This window comes from Neovison vison, chromosome 1 (assembly GCF_020171115.1).
Source record: "Neovison vison isolate M4711 chromosome 1, ASM_NN_V1, whole genome shotgun sequence".
NCBI lineage: Eukaryota > Metazoa > Chordata > Mammalia > Carnivora > Mustelidae > Neogale > Neogale vison.
In genome coordinates this window covers 175,536,219-175,556,619 of record NC_058091.1, presented here as the reverse complement: position 1 = coordinate 175,556,619, position 20,401 = coordinate 175,536,219, and positions in this window count along the sequence as shown.

The following is a 20,401-nucleotide window of genomic DNA, read 5'->3' as shown; positions in this document are numbered from 1 at the left end:
CAGCAGAGAGGCTAAGAAACTGAGCAGGAAGCATCGGCTAGAACATTTAGAATATGAGATAAACTTTCAGCATCTTACAGGGTTGGAAAGCCAAACATTAAAAATTCAGGACTACTGATCAGCCAGGATCTCCAGGGTAATAATTCCAGGGAGAAAGAAAGTGCATTAAAGTAAATATAATATATTTTGCTGCTTAGGCATTTACTGATTTGTAAGCAGCCTTGTGGCCAAAAGCTTCAGAAAGTAAGCAGAATGTTGGCTAAGAATAGAACTTTTGGAAGATTCATGGGGCAAGGTTAACAAAAATTAACAATCAGAGCCTGCCAAGATAAAGGGACTTTGGCATACAACCAAGACTTCCACAAAGGGCTCTGGTAGCTACAGCTTAGGAATAAGACGAGACCAGAACATGGATCATCTACCCAAACAAAACACTTGAACCGAACTTTGCATAAATCGAATCCCAAAATGAATCAAGGTAAATTGCCTCTACTTTAGCTACATGTCAGAAAGCAATTTCTTTCTGGTAATAGATAACATTGTCTCATGTTTCTAATGTTCTCTACAAGTGTCATAAAGAATGTCTTGAATCCAACCAAAGATCACTAGCTATATCAAGTTAAAAAAGCAAATGACTGAAAACCAAGGGGAAAAAATAGAAAAAGATTCGAAGGTGACCCAGGTATTACAGTTTCTTACACAAAGATGTAAAAGTAACTGTGATTGATAAATTCTTAAAAGATGAAAAGATTAAAATTTAACACAAGAACTGAGTCTATTTTAAAATATTGCATGGATATTAAAAAAACTAATGTATATTATATCTAAAATTAACATGTGCTTAATAGGAGATTAAGGCAGAGTAGAAAAGAGGAAGTGACAGGGAAGATAGGTAAATAAAAAATATTCAGATTAGGGGCACCTGGGTGGCTCAGTGGGTTAAGCCTCTGCCTTCAGCTTGGGTCATGATCTCAGGGTCCTGGGATGGCTCTCTGCTCAGCGGGGAGCCTGGTTCCCTCTCCCCCTCTGCCTGCCTCTCTGCCTACTTGTGATGTTTCTCTCTCTGTCAAATAAATTAAAAACAAATTTTAAAAAATCTTTAAAAAATATTCAGATTGAATCATGGACAGCAATAAAAAAGGGAAAATATGTAATATAGCTAAGAGACACAGGATAATAAAAACATTTAATTGGAGACCTGTGGAGAGGGGGAGAATTACTGATTAGATCTTATTTAAAATAATTTAAAAATGTAAGCTAAAGACGCAAAACTCTTTAGAAACAAAGCAGGATAAATGTAATCAAAAGCACACCAAGGCACAACACAGTAAAACCCTTGAAAATCAAATACCAAGAAAGAATCTTAAAAACAAGCAGATAAAACTTAATCTTGCTGTCAAAGAAGGGACAACAGGAATGATAGTTCTTTTCAACAGAAACAATGGAAGCCAGAAGTCAATTAAATGACATTTTTAAAATGTTGAAAGAGAATCAACTGAGAATTCAATAGTATTCATCCAAATTAGATGGTGAAACAAAGATGTTTTTAAGTAAAAAAAAATTAGACTATGTCACTGACAGATTAATATAAGAAATAATTAAAGGAAATCTTTAGGCAGCAAGAAAACAGTTTCAGATAAAATTTAAAAACTGCAGTAAATAATGAACAGGAACATAAAACATATCCTTGTCTAAAACCATGATGATGGTGATGGTGATATCGCTGTGGGTAGTTTAAAATGTAGAATTATTATAATTCACATCAACAGCTGCATGCAACAACAGCAAAAGATAGTGTGTTAAAAGAAGACAGAAGGGTATATTGGACAAGAAGTGGTAAAAGTACTAAGTATATCTACTAAACCAAGAATTCATGTTATAATCTCCTGGGTAATCACTACAGATGAGTAAAAGAGCTTTTAGTTTAAAAAGTTTGGGGCACCTGGGTGGCTCAGTGGGTTAAGCTGCTGCCTTCGGCTCAGGTCATGATCTCAGGGTCCTGGGATCGAGTCCCGCATCGGGCTCTCTGCTCAGCAGGGATCCTGCTTCCTCCTCTCTCTCTCTCTGCCTGCCTCTCTGCCTACTTGTGATCTCTCTCTGTCAAATAAATAAATAAAATCTTTAAAAAAAATAAAAAATAAAAATAAAAAATAAAAAGTTAACTAAGGGCAAAAATACAGTAATTCACACCAAGAACTCAAACCCTATACTGACAAAGAGGTAAGGAAAAGAACACAGAGCATTAAGGAATACAGGGGAAACCTGTAAGATGACAGATTTAAACCCAAATATAAGAGAATTTTATTCATTAAAGGCCTAAAGATTTCCAATAACTTGGCAGTCCCTGGTAGGCTAAACATAAGAATAGTATGTGAACCAGTAATTATACCCATACAGCCCACAGAAGTGTATGTGTACTCACGTCAAAAGACATGTACAAGAAGCTTTAATAGCAAGAGACTATGGACTCTGAAAAACAATCTGAGGGGTCTGAAGTGGCAGGGGGGGGGTGGGAGGTTGGGGTACCAGGTGGTGGGTATTATAGAGGGCACGGATTGCATGGAGCACTGGGTGTGGTGAAAAAATAATGAATACTGTTTTTCTGAAAATAAATAAATTGAAAAATTTTTTTTAAAAATTTAGAAAAAAGAAGCTTTAATAGCATTATTTCTAATAGCTGAGAACTAGACACAATCCAAATATCTATCAACAGTAAGAGATAAATTGTGTAATACAAGCTATTCAACGAATTAGTATGCAGCTGATGAAAAAAACAAAACCACTGTCAGAAGACTTACCCAGCTGAATCTAATAGAATTTGAAGGTTAAAAAAGGCATGAAAGGGACGCCTGGGTGGCGCAGTTGGTTAAACGACTGCCTCCGGCTCAGGGCGTGATCCTGGAGTCCCGGGATCGAGTCCCACATCAGGCTCCCAGCTCCATGGGGAGTCTGCTTCGCTCTCTGACCTTCTCCTCGCTCATTCTCTCTCTCACTGTCTCTCTCTCTCAAATAAATAAAATAAAATCTTAAAAAAAAAATTTAAAAAAGGCATGAAAGAATATGTAATGCATGATTATATTTAGTTCAAAAAGAGTCTAAACTCGTATATGGTATTTAAAATCAGGAGAGTGGTTAACCTGAGGAGGATGGAGAGGTATTACCTGGAAAAGGTGCCAGGGATGATTTTCTGGTGTGCTGGTCATGTTCTGGTTTTCAATCTGGGTAGTGGTCATGTGAGATCCCTTTAGGAAAATCCGCTGAGCCAAATATTTATATACAGATACACAGATATAGATATAGACATAGATATGATTTGTGTTGTTTTCTGAATGATGTTATATTTGAACAAAAGAATTTATTTTTTAATGTAAATAGGTTAATAAGTGGTTCTTGACATAAAGTAAATTTTAATATGTAGGATTTAGAAGTTAAATAAAATGAATTTAACTTCTAGCCCAATATGTGAACTTCCTTATCTTTAAAATATTATTTTCTTGCTTGTCATCAAATTAACAAAAATATCAGTCTTGTTTTCTAACAGGGATGTTTTACAGCGAAAGAGATAGGGAAATAACTTTCTTTTCATCTACTCCTTTTTTTTTTTTTAAAGATTTTATTTATTTATTTGTCAGAGAGAGAGGGAGAGAGAGCGAGCACAGGCAGACAGAGAGGCAGGCAGAGGCAGAGGGAGAAGCAGGCTCCCTGCCGAGCAAGGAGCCCGATGTGGGACTCGATCCCAGGACGCCGGGATCATGACCTGAGCTGAAGGCAGCTGCTTAACCAACTGAGCCACCCAGGCGTCCCTCATCTACTCCTTTTATAAATACTCACTTTCTCTTCCATGTAAAACTTCAGGGGATTCAATGAATACAAAAACGTGAATGGCATGTCACTCCAGTGTATGTGAAATGGGCATGAGAGAGAAATATGCTTCCATATTTTCTGTTCCAATCTACTTTAACATTTTATCAAGCATCTCCTCCAAGTTTGATATATCATGTCAGTCTAGGAAATAATATCCAAACTGCTCAGCAAATTTCATTTCCTGACTTACAAAATCATACTGGAGATGTCTAAAAATTATAAAATTCAAAATTTATTTTCTACATTTTTTTTCTACATTTTAAATAAACTTTACTGGGACAGGGTTCCTGGGAGGCTCAGTGGGTTAAGCCTCTGCTTTCAGCCCAGGCTGTGGTCTCAGGATCCTGGGATCGAGCCCCACATCAGGCTCTCTGCTCAGCAGGGAGCCTGCTTCCCCCTCTCTCTCTGCCTGCCTCTCTGCCTACTTGTTCTCTCTCTCTGCCTGCCTCTCTGCATACCTGTGATCTCTCTGTCAAATAAATAAATAAAATCTTTTTAAAGATTTTTTTTTTAATTTTTATTTATTTGACAGAGATCACAAATAGGCAGAGAGGCAGGCTTTAAGAGAGAGAGAAGAAGGGAAGCAGGCTCTTTTAAAAAAAAAAAAACTTTACTGGGACAAATTTATCATATCTTCCTGCTAATAGTATTTGAGAAGAAATGAAACAAAAACCATCGCAGAAGAGCCCACATGGCAGAAGAATAATCCAGAGCGTTCTTCATGAACTGCTTAGCTAGATTTCATCTCTGACTTCGGGGGCTGATACACATCTAAGTTCAACACTAACACTTGGATGACTCTTTGAGGTCGGCCTTTAGGGCCTCTTAAGATGGGTTAGAAGAAGCCAGACTGCACTTCCAAAGCCCCATCTTTCACAGCAGATGTTAAGTTCAAGACATCAAGGCACTTGTTCCAGAGTTGGTACAGAAAAAAGGTACACATTCCATCTTTCAACAACATCACCCACAAGGCTCAAGGTCAGTTTTTAACACTTGCTGAGTATTAAACTGCAGACACGTCTATTCTCAAATCCCGAAAATTATATGATGCATCTCTTTATAGGGTGAAAGCAAGCACTGAGGATTTATAGAAGGGGTAGAAGAAATGCGCCGACCTGAAACCTGAAATCCATTTCAAATCGACTCAAAACTATTGTCATATGATTCCTGAGATCTGGGAAATAAGTATGTATGATACCTTGAGGATTCATTTAGAAAAGAGGTTCTGTTACACTCAGACAAGCACATGTTCTCACATCCTACACTTCTAACTCTGCAAAGGTTTCTACATTTTGTACTGAAAGTTACGATCTATTTTCCAGTAAATCAATTGCACAACACTGGTTGCAGGCCCATTCGGTACGGTGTCCTTGTTGTGTCACTCACAGAGCTCACACATTTGTGTAAGTCAGAAAAGAGGAAAAGCATTAATGCACTGCGATACCAGTATAACCAATACAGAACCAAACACCAGAAAATATACACTAAGGAAATCTTGGTTAAGGTGAATTCTAGGCAGGATAAAAACCATACCCAGAGACCAAGAAATAAAAAGAAAAGAACCTATTGTATTTGGCAACAGTGATAAAAGAGCCTGTTGGGAGTGGAAGTTACATGTTTGAGAAATAAGTTGTAAAGTATATTAGAAGCATTAAGAAGCAAGGAATGGCAAACTCTGAATGCCAGAATAAGCATTATGAACTCATTTATTTGGACAAATCTGGAAAAGTGTTAAATTGAGTAAAAAGAAATGAATGGAGCCTGAAACAAATGATCCAGCCAGAACCTTTGTGACTCCAACATGTGGCCCAGAATACCATCAATCAATACGAATAAAACAGACCCACTAAACCTTTAAGATAGAGTGCAGCCTATGAATAGAAAGGCAGATACCACAGCCAAATTCACTAATCATGTATAATTCTCTTCCATTTGGGTTGGAAAAATATAAATCATATTATTATAAAGGTAGTTTTTAAATCTAATAACTAATTCAAAGTGTTTGACTAGAAAGATTATGAATTGTTTATGTAATTCTGCGTTTTTATGAACAGACATTTTGAATGACACAGATCAACAGGATCTGCCAAGGAGAGTAAAAAAACACAGAGAATCTTAAAGTCTTGAGTTCTACCATTGAAATGAGCTATTTTTAAAGGCCCACTCTGTAATTTTTATTAAGCCCTAATAAGAAAAACCATAAGCAATAACAAATAATGTTTATGCAACACTTACCATGTGCCAATCACTGTACTAAGCATTTAAATAAATTGTTTTTATTCCTTACAAAATCCCTTCTCAGTAAAATAAATATTTCTCTCCACATTATAGGATGTGAAATAGAATCTAAGAAAGATCATGTTCACAAAGTTACTAAGTGGCAAATCCTAAGAAGACACAATCAAATCTACTGACAAAATTCTGTCCTTAAACCTTCTATATTACCTAAATCAATATTTAGCCAATCTTTTGTAGCATTCGTTGCTTGAAAAAGCTGAAAGACCGTAAGAGAGGAGTTAAGATGCCTGGGTTTTAATATGATCCAATAATCCCACTACTGGCTATTTACCCAAAGAAAATAAAAGCACTAATTTAAAAATTATGTTTACTGCAGCATGTTACCTATAATAGCTGAGATACAGTAGCAACCCAAGTGTCCATCAATAGATGACTGGATAAGGAAGAAAGGTGTAGCAAGCATATATGTTATTAATAAATTAATTTTATTATTTATTTATTAAATTTGTTAATTAATGAATTAATATTAATATTAAGCAGCCTCAAAAAAAGGTTAAAATCTTGCTGTCTATAGCAACATGATGTCTCTAGAGGGCTAGAGGGTACAATACTAAGTGAAATTAAGTCAGGCAGAGAAAATCAAATACTACGGTTCACCCACATGTGGAATCTAAAAAATACAAAATGAATTATAAATAAACAAAAAGCAGAATCAGATCCATAAATACAGAGAATAAATTGATGGTTGCCAGAAGGGAGGGGTCTCTGGGGATGGGCAAAATATATAAAGAAAGTGGGAGATAGAGGCTTCTTATGAAATAAGTAAGTAATGGGAATAAAAGGGACAACACAGGGAATATAGGAAATGGTACTGTAATACCACTGTATTGTGACAGGCGGTAGCAACACCTGTGATGAACACAGCAAAACATAAAGAAAAGTTGAATCACTATGTCATACAACTAAAACTAATGTAACATTGTGTGTCACCGACAGTCAAAAAAATTTAAAAATATGCATAAATTTATATTATTTCTAATGTATATCTTGATATAATTGCTAAATATTGAAATAAAACTGATAAAGTTTAAAAAGTCACTTTTGTCCCTAGGGGAATGCAATTTAGATTGTTGCCCAAATCTGTGCTCCTTGAATTGAGCTGAATTGAACTGCAATTCTGACAGCCTAAATAAATAATTTTGTCTTATTAAAAAAATAAAGTTACCTGGATTTTAAACTTTGATCTGTCACTAACTGGTTCTGTGACCTCAGAAAAGTCAATCTTGCTGGCTTACAATTTTTCCACATATAAAATAGGAGATTGGGGGATTGAGATTCCTTTCAGCATAAATAAATAAATAAAATAAAATAATAATATAAAGATAAAATAATCAAATTATATTTACCATGTAATTAAGTTTTCAGAATCACCAAGGGTTTATAATTTGTATTTATTCTGGATTTGGTATTCACAGCAATAATGATTCCTATTTCTATTTACAGTCAGAGAGTTAAGGATGCTTGCCGCTTTCAGCCTCAACTTTTAATTACTCAGTTTTATAGTTGTTGATAAATACTTATTTTTTTCAAAGTACATGATTTACCTTACTTATTCTACCAGTTGTGATTTATTCTAGATTTCATTACATAGAAGAGCTTTGCATCTTCACTCTCAGCATTAATATTCAATCAAAAGTTATCACTGCAACTCAAGTGATAGAATACCAGTAAATCCACTTAATGCATAAATGCATTTAGAAAGCATACATTTAGCAAGGATTACACTGGTACTCTACAATTAAGGTTCAGTCCCTTCCAGAAAATCCTAACTATGAGAACAGTGAATGGTGAAGTTGGAAAAAGAGTTTAAATTATGGTTTTTAATTTTAAAATCACAGATATGCATACACACTCATATATAAAAGATATTTTTGCTACTCCACATCTGGTAGTAATCTGAGTCACAACTTCGTCTTGCTTGAGTTTGGCAGTAACTGTTTTCTTAAAATGTTAAGCATAAGCTCTATGGACAGGATCCAAAGGCAAAAAGCAAATCCACTTAGATAAATTAACTGAAGTGTAAATAAATTACTAAGATTAAAGCAAATCTCATGGAATTCTGTTAATTATAATAAAAATTAAAACTATTTTTTATGTACTCATTTTCTTTTTAAGAAGAAAATGGCAATAAACGACCACAAATCTCATTCAGGTTTTCCCAAATATCAGGAATAACAAAATATTTTCTTTTTTCCAAAACATGAATATCCAGCATGTCTCATTATGATACACCACAACTCTAGTGTTTCTTCTATTGTAAGTCGACAGAATTTTTAAAAATCTCCTTTGAAACATGGGAAGCAAAAATTAAATGAAGCTGAACATACATTTTACTTGTACTAATTCAACTCTGTGTGTTTCAGAAAGAAATAAGTAGGATAAAACATATCAATTTTAATAGTTAAAACGATTTCTCCCTAGTTAAGGCAGAAAATTACTGTTTCTCAAATGAGTCTTCATCTCTCTGTGCATCTCAGTAATAACATCTTACTGTGTTTAATGTAATGGTTTAATGTAATTTCAGTGTTATAAAAGTATATATATTGTATGATATGTCCCCATATAGAAGCCACATTGTTCCAACATATTTTTGACCAAACAAAAACACCAATCTGTCCCCATGGTAGAGAAATAACAGGCTTTGTTGGAGTCATTAAAAGTCTTTATATACGTGGCACCTGAATGGCTCAGTTGGTTAAGTGTCTGACTTTGGCTCAAGTCATGATCCTGTAGTCCTGGACTCCAGTCCCACACTGGGCTCCCTGCTTCTCCCTTTCCCCCTTCTGCTCTCCCCACTCCTGTGCTCTCTCTTGCTCTCTCTCAAATAAATAAATGAAGTCTTTAAATCTAAACAAAAAAAATCTTTATATCTCTAATACATCTCAAGGAATTTTCAATGCTTTTTTTGTTTGTTTTGGTCTATCAGACTTTTCTTAGAACAAAATTTCTATACACGTGCAACTCAACTAGAATGTGTTCTTCAATTAGACATCTATGTACTTCAAATGACACTTTCTTTTAAGATTATTTATTTATTTATTTATTTGACACACAGAGAGAGAGATCACAAGTAGGCAGAGAGGCAGGCAGAGACAGAGGGGGAAGCAGGCTCCATGTTGAGCAGAGTCTGATGTGGGCCTTGACCCCAGGACCCTGAGATCATGACGTGAGCCAAAGGCAGAGGCTTAAACCACTGAGCCACCCAGGTGTCCTGAAACTTTCTAGAGCAAGCTGAGCACACATTGCTGTTGAGGCCAAGACCACAGACTCTCACTGCATGCAAGTTCCCAGACTGTGGGTGCAAGGAGACAACTTATATGCACAGAAAATTAAAGCATTTGTCTATCTCCTGCATTTAAGTCTTCTGGAAGCCCACCAGATCGTGCTAGGCAACATGAAGCTCTGATGAGCAAAATTCCCAACATATACATGGGTTGAATAAAACGGATCCTGCTCTGACTTCCATCTGACAAGAGCTGGACAACAGAGACCTCAGTGTCTCTCCACTACTTTCACACTCACCCCACCCCTAGCCTTTGCTTCCATATATAACTACTTGAAAATTAACCAGCTGGAAATCAGGACTCCTAAATATCTCACGGATGAAAAGCAAAATCAAAACAAATTGCAGATTACTTGACGTTAATACAAGTCTATTTCTTACAAAATGTAAGAAAACTGCTCTTTGCATATATTAAGAACTTTGAAATTGCTCAGTAATTACAGGCAATAGGTACCTCTGGAGAAAAGCTTCTAGAACAAAGTTCAAGAGTGAGGATTTTTATAGTCATAAATCTGGAATATTATAACCCCTCTTGAAGTTTAAAAGAATTCTGCAACAAAATTTTCTCTAGAGAAGCTGATTCAGAGGACTCTGAATCTGGGGAGCAGGTACAGCTGACGGAGAAGATGGAGTGCATGACAGAAGCAATTAGGTCTCTGCATAGTGAATGGTGATGTCCAATCAAGAAAAATAAATTTACATTAAAATATATCTATCATATAAGATGTGTATCATATACTATAATGTATGTATTTTACATGTTAATATTTTACTGTAAATATGGGTGGAACATTACCATGTGAAATAATATTTAAATAGTTATCTCATATTTGCTGAGTTGAAGTCATAAAATATCTATGGCTTTGCACATATTTCTTTCATTTTCTCAATATAAAGGTATTTTTGCTGAGGGAGAAGAGTATAATACTTTTTATTTTGTAATCTGTTTGCTAAATCTTTAAACTTTTAAATGTGGGCCCATATTTCTATTATTGTAGCAGGTCTTACAAACATGAATGGCAGGTCTTTTTTTTTTAGGCTATTTTTCAATGAAAATCTATTCAGTAAAAGAAACAAAATATGTGTGCTTTGTATGGCTCACAGGTCATATTTTAACTGAAGAACATTTCTTAACCACCAACACTATTACCAAAAGAGAATTCAGGATATAAAGCCAGTAACAGACATAACAAAGGAGAAAGCAGAAATCAGCACTTGGTCTTATTTTTACTTAAATGACTGTCATTAGAGGTGGCTCATTTTGATGAGTTTTCTCCTGTAACTGTAAATGCAGGAAGAATAAATTTAATTTAAATACTTATTTCTTCAGAAGAGAATTCATATGAGTGAAACCTAATATTGGCAAAGGGGCTTCAATCAATACAGATTTCTAAAATGAGATATTAATGTTATGTATTGCTCATAAAAACAATTTTAATTCTACAAATAGTATTTAAAGGAGTACTTGTGATAATTGCAGGGTGATTATACTGTAATTGTGATATTGGTAATTTCTTAGGAAGTTGAAGACAGACTAAAAACTTCCTACTATTCTCTATGAAAAAGTGTGCTGTAGGAACTCCATGCATCTGTAATTAAACATGTCTATAAAAATAAAGTCATAAAAATACTCCTCTTCTTTAAAATCAGAACAGGTTCATATGCTAGAGATATGATACCTCAGTCATAGGGATTACAGCCTTTCTAAGACACATGTGGAAATAATGTCTGCCCCACAAACTGACAGACATTTCCTAAGACAGTTGAAATTACTTGTGCTAAGAATTTCAGGACACCAACACCCATGTCTGCCAGAGAAAATTTCAAAAGTGTGGTAATCAAACAAATACTATATATGTTCAACAATATCAATCCTAGATATTTCAACTAAACTCAATTCCGGGAAGAAACTAATTCAAATCAGCTTGAGTAGAATTCAACTATTAATGAATATAATGAAAAAAGACATTTGGTTGTTTTTTCATCATCACTCATTTGACAGATATTAATGTGGCTTGGACTTAAGTGACAAGATGAATAACAAATGTCGCTTTGGAAATTTGCCTAATCACGAATTCCTTGGTGGAACACAAACATTATTTTATGGTTTGGACCATTAGTGGATGGCCAGATTTTTGTATCTACCTCATAAATAATGCCCTTTTTTTCCCTTTAAAATGTTTTGATGAAACCAGAAGCTGGTACTACCCCATTGTGTAATGGCAGCACTTCCAAAGTAGCAGAAGGTCAGGAGAGCACTCCCCAGCCTGGTTCCCCACAACAGTAAATTTCTATTCGTGTATTTATAAAGTCTTGGCAGGAGCCCGTTGCTTAAAAACAGTTGGTAAGATAAATGATGGACACCTGCTTTGGGAGAGAAGACGGAATTTCCAGCAATGTATTTATATGAAATTCTACAAAATGAATGTGATCAATTTACAATCATGTACAGCAAATGGAAAGAACTCCATGAACAAAGCCACATACAGACACACAGCTCATACATGAAACAGTGAAAAGTCACGTGAGGTCTAATGTAAACATCCATATTTCTTGAAAAGCTACTTCAATTCGATTTCACTTTCAGGATCTGGCAAATGTTCTCTTCCTCACCAGTATCCTAGCATCTCCACAGAAATGACTGCTGTCCTTAGGTAAATGCTCACACAACTCATTGGGTCCATAGTAGGTTCTTTCCTCTATTCCTGTAAATTCCTGCAGCGACTTTAATCTTGGTATATTTCAGTTAAAGGAGTAACAGATGGTTAGAGTTTTACGTATGCCATTGCTGCTAGCAATAACAGTTTTCTTAAAAAGATACTTGTATACTTGGATAAAAGTAAATAAATATTTAAACACAAAGCAAAAATAACCTCGATTTAAATCTATTTTTTGAGGTAGCAGAACTAAAATGGACAAATATCACACACAAGTGATAGCTCAGGCTTCCCTCACGGTTCTGCCCAAGGGAAGATGCAGTCACACAGTGAAAAGGCTCTGTGGTTGTTAGATTAATAGTGTTGCCACAGATAACCTGGCAGACCTAGGAACAGAATGAAGCCAGGAACAGGACAGCACAGTGAATCTTGTCAGCCGGTCTATGAGAGAAAAATGCGAAAAATTGTAGAAACTGTTCAAAAATAAGTGGGGGCGATAGAGAAAGAAAACATAGTAAGCTGAAAAAATACAGTAGGGTTCAAAGGAGATGCTTTTATGGGGCATGAACACGTCTGTGTGCTTATGTCTGCCTGGGTGTGCATTTACAGGTATGCTTTGCGTCTGGATATCAGGTGTGTGTTTTTTGTAAATTATCTACCCTACTGTTAAAAACATAGAGGGAATATGTGGCTATGCTGCTTTTGGTAATTAGTCTTAATGTTTAAGTATGATTTTTGAAGATCTTCTTACAGCAACATGCTACCTGGAAAAGAATTTCTTTCAGGATGTATTGACAAAGGAAATACAAGCTTCCTTATTTCACAATATCTGCTGCTAATTTCTCTTTTATAGCTAATATGATTACACAGGCTCTCTCCAAACATCTGGGATGCTTTTTTCCTTCAACTTGTTCCATTTCTATTTTGAAAAATACTAAACCGAATATAGCATATTCAGGGTTTTCTTTTTAAAGGCTGGTAATTTCTTAGAATGGACACAGATATTCTTCAATTACAGTGCATGCAATTTAAGTATGCACACACACAAAAGACGTAAGCCAATGCATTTTCAAAGTCAAAATGAAGAAAGAAAGAAAAAAAGAATTCTGTGTGGTTACGCATTTGAAAGACAACAACTGGGTCAGAGATAGGTAACAAAGAAGGCAGTAGGAAAGGTATTCTGGAAAGAACGGCAAAAGGCCAGGTTGCTGGACAGAGTATAGAAATGGCACGAGGAGAAGGAAATGCCTGGGAATGGCAGAGGCAAAAAAGGACTTAGGGAAAGCTAAAATGTCTCATACAGTATTTAGGTACATATATGTATTTCTGCCTCATTTCCTCTGTGACATTCTCAGTAGCACCTACACAGCATTCCAATGCTTTTAGAGTGAACTTATTGGGGACACTTAAACTGGTCCTAGGTTTTTGGAATCTAAGTTCGTAGAAGATGAAAGGCAAGAAAGGGATAAGCAAGGAGTGGGCACAGCCAGGATGGGTATGTTCTACTATGTTTCTCTTCCATCCTTTATTGAGATATAATTGACATGAAACATTGAATAAATTTAAGATGTACAATGTGATGATTTCATACAGGTATACATTGCACAATGTTACCAAAATGTTAGTTAACACCTCTTTCTGCTCATGTAATTCCCATTTGGGATTATAACTGTCATGATGAGGACCTTAAAATTCTACTCACATAACAACTTCCAAGTATACAACTCAGTTATTACTTAGTGCCATGCGATGGAATAGATCTCCAGCACTTATTCATCCTGTAACTGAAAGCTTGTACCCTTTGACCAAAATCCCCACATCTGCTTTATCTCCCTGCCCCTGATAACCATCAATCCACTGCTCCTTTGAGTTCAATGTTTTTAGATTCCACAGGTAAGCGATATCAGACATTATTTTTCTTTTTCTACCTTTTATTTCACTTAGCATAATGCCCTGAAGGTCGATGCACGTTGTTGGAAATGACAGGATTTCCTTCTTTTTTATGGATGACAAATACTCCATTGTATATATACATACGGCTTCTTCTTTAGCCATTCATCTACTGATGGACACTTAAGTTGTTTCTTGTCTTGGCTATAGTCAATGCTGTAATAAACACAGGAATGCTAATATCTCTTTGAGAATATGATTTCATTTCCTTTGGAGATATGCATAGAAGTGGGACTGCTTTTCATATGTTCATTCTACTTTCAAGTTTTTGAGAAACCTCCCTATTGTTTTCCACAGCAGCTAAACCAGTTTACATGCCCACCAACATAGCCAAGACTCCCAGGCATCCACACTCTCACCACCATTTGTTATCTCCTGTCTTCCTAGACATTCTGGCAGGTGTGGGAGGCAGTATTTCCCTGTGGTTTTGATATTCTATAATGTTTAGTACACGCTGACCCACAGTAATCTGAACTTAGTAGAGACAAAGAATTATAAAACAAGGGAATTATTTCAATGCATTGACAATGTTTCTAAATAAAGTGCTATTCTAGGCCGGTTAGGTCAGGGACTAGCACAAGACAAAATCACAGGCACAATTTACATATAGGTTAGTTGGTATCATTCAGTGCTGCAGCCACGGAGTAAATCCTGTCTTTCTTACTTCTCTGCTCTTAAGGTGACCAGTGCAAAAGATTCATGAATCCATACAAACCAGATTTGCCGGGGGGGGGGGCGGAGTGAGGCTTAAACAATATTAAATGACATTACATTATAAATTGTGACTTTGCACAATTTTTGATTCTACAATTTTTAATATCATCTTAACAGTTTAATAAGGTTTTCTCAATTTTAACATTCTGGACCAGACTAGTTTTTTGTTCTATGGTGTTGGCCGGTGGATTAAGATGTTAGCAGTATCTTTGTTTTCTACTCACTGGATGCCAGGAATAGTCCCCACCCCAGTTACAAAAATCAAAATTGTCTCCAGAGGTTGTCAAACATCTCTGGTGGGAGGGAGGTGGGGTAAAACCTCTCACTGAGAACTATTAGTTTATATTCTGATAAACTAAGACTCAAGACCAAATTTTTTGGAAACATAATTTTACTAGAAAAATTAAACTTTAGTGTTTATTTTCCAAGGTGAAATAATGTTTCCTAAATAGTTAATAAGTAGTTTCTATGGTGTTCAATTTACAAGTGTACAATTTCAATTTTGGGTATTTTCATACATCTTTTTTTTTAAGATTTTATTTGTCAGAGAGAGAGAGAGAGAGCAGAGGAAGGCAGAGTAGCAGGCAGAGGCAGAGGGAGAAGCAGGCTCCCCACTGGGCAAGGAACCTTATGTGGGACTCAATCCCAGGACATTGGGATCATAATCCTAGCTAAAGGCAGCCGCTTAACCGACTGAGCCACCGAGGCTTCCCGTGGATATTTTCATACATCTTAAAGTAAGTTAAGTGAATACATGAATCTACATCATAAGCCAATATTTTAGGCAAAGAGGAATTTGAAAACTATTTAATAGCTATGCTGGATTTCCAAATGGGATGTCACTACCTATTCACACTCTTAATACATTATATCTATCCAAAAGACAGTGATAATAATAAGATATTAAAAGAGAAATATAAAGCTAGGATCAAACCATAAAGTAAAATCTTTGTAGTTTCCAAAGAAACAGAGAATGGATGCACATTCACAAATCTAGCCTCAGAACATTCTGGAATCCAAGTGCCGAAGTGGGAAAGAGCAGTTGGAAGGTAAAAGTCAGAAGGGACAGTGGAGCTTGAAGAAAACTCAGCAGGTGGATTAGAGTCCTTCTCTTTAATAAATTAAAAAGAAAAAAAAAAAAACCCATCCTGAAACTGTCTGGACTTCAGTTTATATATGCAAAGAACCTTCCTCCCTCACATTTCTTCTGAGATTATTTTACTTCGTCTTGTAGTTTATCCTTTAGAAAAGAGCTTCCCAAGATGGGGTGTCATGAATGGCTTACAGATGTGCATGATATTTGGGAGCTCCCCAGCCCCCATTGTGGCTGGTGGACACCAGAATGGCTAGAAATTCTGGTCTGATTTCTGCACCATGACCATTCTCCTCTTCTTCCCTCAAAATACTGCAGAAGTATTATTATTATTATTTTATATATTCTGTGATGTGAAAATGTTTAGAAGTCAAAGTGTTCCTACTTCCTTTATAGGGGTCTTCATTAGACTGCTGGGACTGCAATAACAAATTCCACATACTGGTGGCTTCCAGGTTTACCTTCTCACAATGGTAGAGGTTAAAAAAAAAAAGTTTAAAATACAACAACCATTCATAATTTAATGAGTCTTCTAGCACACTACAGGAAACCTCCCTAATGAATAGTATCCTACTTAATGGGAACATGTTGAAAGCTTTCTTCCTGAGTTTAAAAAGGAGACATCATTGTTATAAAAGGTTACAACAGCCAAATAAATTAGATGAATTTTTAAATTCTTAAATACAAGTCCCAAGTAGCAATCACTAGAGGAAACTTGGAAAGACTTTATGTTCACTATAATAATAATTAGTAAAATCCAAGCCATTTGTATCTACTTTTGAAGTTACATGACTCAAAAAAGACTGAGCATGGTCAAGTAGACTTTGAAACCCAGTGATTTCTGGGGGAAAAAAGATAGGTAAAATGATCAGCACTCAAACAAAAATTTTCATACATAAGCAAGACTCCAGCAGCAATGTATTCATTTTCCTGAGAAAATTAGCAAATAGGCAAATTTACATGAGATGGAATTTGTTTTTGTTGGTACTAGAAAAGGCCAGAAGGAAGCTATTGATATTGGGTTTGGGTTTTTTCCTTTAAAATTTGATCTTTTATTGATTTTATATTCAGAATCTAAATTAGAAATATCATTTTAAAGAAGGGGCATGTTTATTTTAGAAAGAATGGTCTCATATGACTCTCATCTTTTCTTGATGAAAGCCTAATTAGATATGCAAACTTGATCAAGTTCAAGATGATAACCACTGGGCATTAGAAAATCATCAATTATTAATGAATTATAAGAAATGTGTTAAATATATTTAAAGAAACATTTTCACAAATGAAAGCATTTAAATATTGTAACACAGAAGATGCTCATCTCAAAAAATTCCAGGTATCAGGAGTAAGAAGTTAATAAAAGTACGTACAGGCAGACCAGCTATTTTCACGCATTTATTTTCCCATTCCTTTTCCCTATAAATACCCAGTCAGGCCTAAGGAATTGCAATTTAAGAAGATTATCTTACAAAACTGCTTCTTTCAAGGATTTTATAGGCCAATCTGGAACCAGAGAAGTTTCTTTCTTTTTTTTTTTTAAGATTTTATTTATTTATTTGACAGAGAGAGATCACGAGTAGGCAGAGAGGCAGGCAGAGAAAGAGGGGGAAGCAGGCTCCCCGCTGAGCAGAGAGCCCATGTGGGGCTCAATCCCAGGACCCTGAGATCATGACCTGAGCCAAAGGCAGAGGCTTAATCCACTGAGCCACCAAGGCACCCCAGGAACCAGAGAAGTTTCTTAGTGGAACAGCAATAAATGGGATTCTTGGGACATCTTTCACAGGTTTATCCCTTCCATTTTTTTCCACAATCACCTGGAGTGACACAAACTATGACCTAACATGGAAATATGACCTCATAAGCCAAATACCTATGCATATAAGAAGTAAAACTATATAAAAGAAAAGCACTGAAGTAGACATCAACCACCATATACAATATAAATTTTTACAAATAAATGGTTGAGAACTTTAAAGAAACATAGTAAGTATCCTAAATTGTACGAGGGAAGACACAGTAATGTGCTTATAATATGCTATAATAATAATAAATGAAACCAAACCCTGTCCAAAACAGAACTACAAAGGAATCAGGGAGTTTGATCCTCAGCTTTCCAGTCTCCCCACACTCTAAGACAGGTCACAGGTGACAGGAAATATATAGAGAATAGGATCATTTGTAACATCTACTTCAAGTAAAAATACCAGCTGGAGAATAGATCAATAACTTGCAGTGTAACCATATATATGGACATACAAAAAGTCACACCTTCAGAGATCAAAATGGATGCATCTCAGGGGCAGAATGGTGAGAGCAAAAAGCAAGAAGGAAAATACAATATGCAAATATGATGCAAAACCAAATAACATTCTGTTCAGAGATACAACCACATGTAGTAAAAGTTTCAAAAAGTATTAAATAATAGAAACTTAGTGAATGTTGATCTCTGTGGGTAGAGAAGGGAAATGGGAATCTGGAAAGGACCTTCAGAGTCCTCAAAGATTTGGGTAGTTTCTGTTTGTTTGGTTTTTTTTCTAAGGCAGAAAAGAAGTAAATGGGTATCTATATTAATATTATTAATATTCTTTATACCTGAAAATGTAATGTTATTCTGTATATATTCAAGTTTTATAAAACAATTCTGACAAAGAAAAGCAAAAGGAAAAATTAAGGATAATCACAATGAGAAAATAATTAATAAACATTTTTTTTTAATCACTGGAAAAGGGAGGAAGCTCAGAGAAAGAATTCCATCCGGTAAATTCAAGAAAAGGAAAGCTGAAACATAGATAAAAATGATCTCAGCAAGTGGAGAGGGAAATTATATATCTGGCAAAGGGAATAGCTGTCAGGGGATGGTAGGAAACCAGCAGCTTTCCTGGTTCTCGCTTGGAATCAGACCAGGTTCTAGACCAGTCTCCTCCTGAGGGGAGCCAAAGATGTGGGATGAGCCTGAAAACACAGGTGGCAGTGTGAAGGGACTTCAGGCTCCTTTAATGAGCTAGCAAGGTTCATTCGTTTTCCTTTGTTCTACATTTAAGAAACACTAAAGTCTATCAAGATTTTTTCAATAATAGGGAACCTGGGTGGCTCAGTGGGTTAAGCCTCTGCCTTTGGCTCAGGACATGATATCAGGGTCCTGGGATCAAGCCCCACATGGGCTCTCTGCTCAGCAGGGAGCCTGCTTCCCCTACTCTCTCTGCCTGCCACTCTGCCTACTTGTGATCTCTGTCAAATAAGTAAAAAATCTTAAAAAAAAAAAAAAGATTTTTTCAATAGTATATCCTCGTTATTTGTCTGAAACCAAAGCTCTTTGTCCTGTGGAGGATGAACTGGAAAGCAAAGTTAAGAAACACGAATAAGAGTGAGGGGCTCAAAACCTCCCCTACATGTCACATATAATGCAAGCACTTTATGCTTGCATGACTTGCTCTATATGCTTGCGCTATGGCTGGAGGAATTTCCCCTGAATTTGAAATTCTTGCTATTCAAAATGTTTACTGTAGCAGCATGGTTGATTTCTTTCCTCAAAAAGCATAGGGGGGAAAAAAGCTAAGATGAATAAACAGAAGTCAAGTAAGGGAACAGAAAGAAAGAGAGAGAGAGGAAGAAAGAAAGAAAGAAAGAAAGGAGGGGGGGTCAGCAGGTGGGTGGGTGGGTGGGTAGTGGTAAGTAAGAGCAGAGAGGCCAAGAAAGCAGTGGGGCAGTGGGAAGAAAAAGCCAAGCTCAGCAAGGCTGCTACGTGGCTGTGAGCAAAGTACTTAAACTTTCTTGTTTTCACTTTCTTCACCTGTAAAAACAGAGGTTCAGCTAGATAACCCTGAGTCCTTCTGGATACATAAATGGCCGGCATGATTCTATTACATGATATGATCCTATTAAAAAGGTACAAAGTCATTCTTAGAGAGCTTTCTTTGTACTGAAGATACTACAGCAAGTATTAAAATGATGCTAAAAATATATTCTATGATTATACGGAGACATTAATTTCAATGTTGTAAATTTTTTGAAGGTCTTAATTTGGACCTAAGAATAAAATGAAACATGGCTGACTCCTGACTCTCTCAGCAAATTATTATTGTGTTGATGGCCAAAGGGAGAATTCAATGATCTACCCAGCATTTCTCATCATCATGTGTTGTTTTTGAGACTAGAATTCAACATCTTTTGCCTGTGCTGTGCTGTTTTAAAATGATGGCATGTTTCCTAACACAAGCAGGATTCTTAATCCTCCTAAGACTAGCATATTTAAAAAAAAAAAAAAAAAAGACTAGCATATTTAAGCTACCCAATCCTTGATCCCTAATAACCACTCCAAAAAGAACATTTCCAAAAGCAGCAGAGCAAGGGCAAGATTTGGTGGCTAAAAAAGAAATAAATATAAATCAATCAAAATTAATACCACCAATAAAATGATAGCAGAAAGAATTACTATTACAGTCATCACAATTATCAAGGGTTGTGGAATGACAAAGCTATATTTGGGAAGTATCTCGTAGATTAATTTATCTGTGCCTTTTCATTTTAACTCTAAAGCAGAAA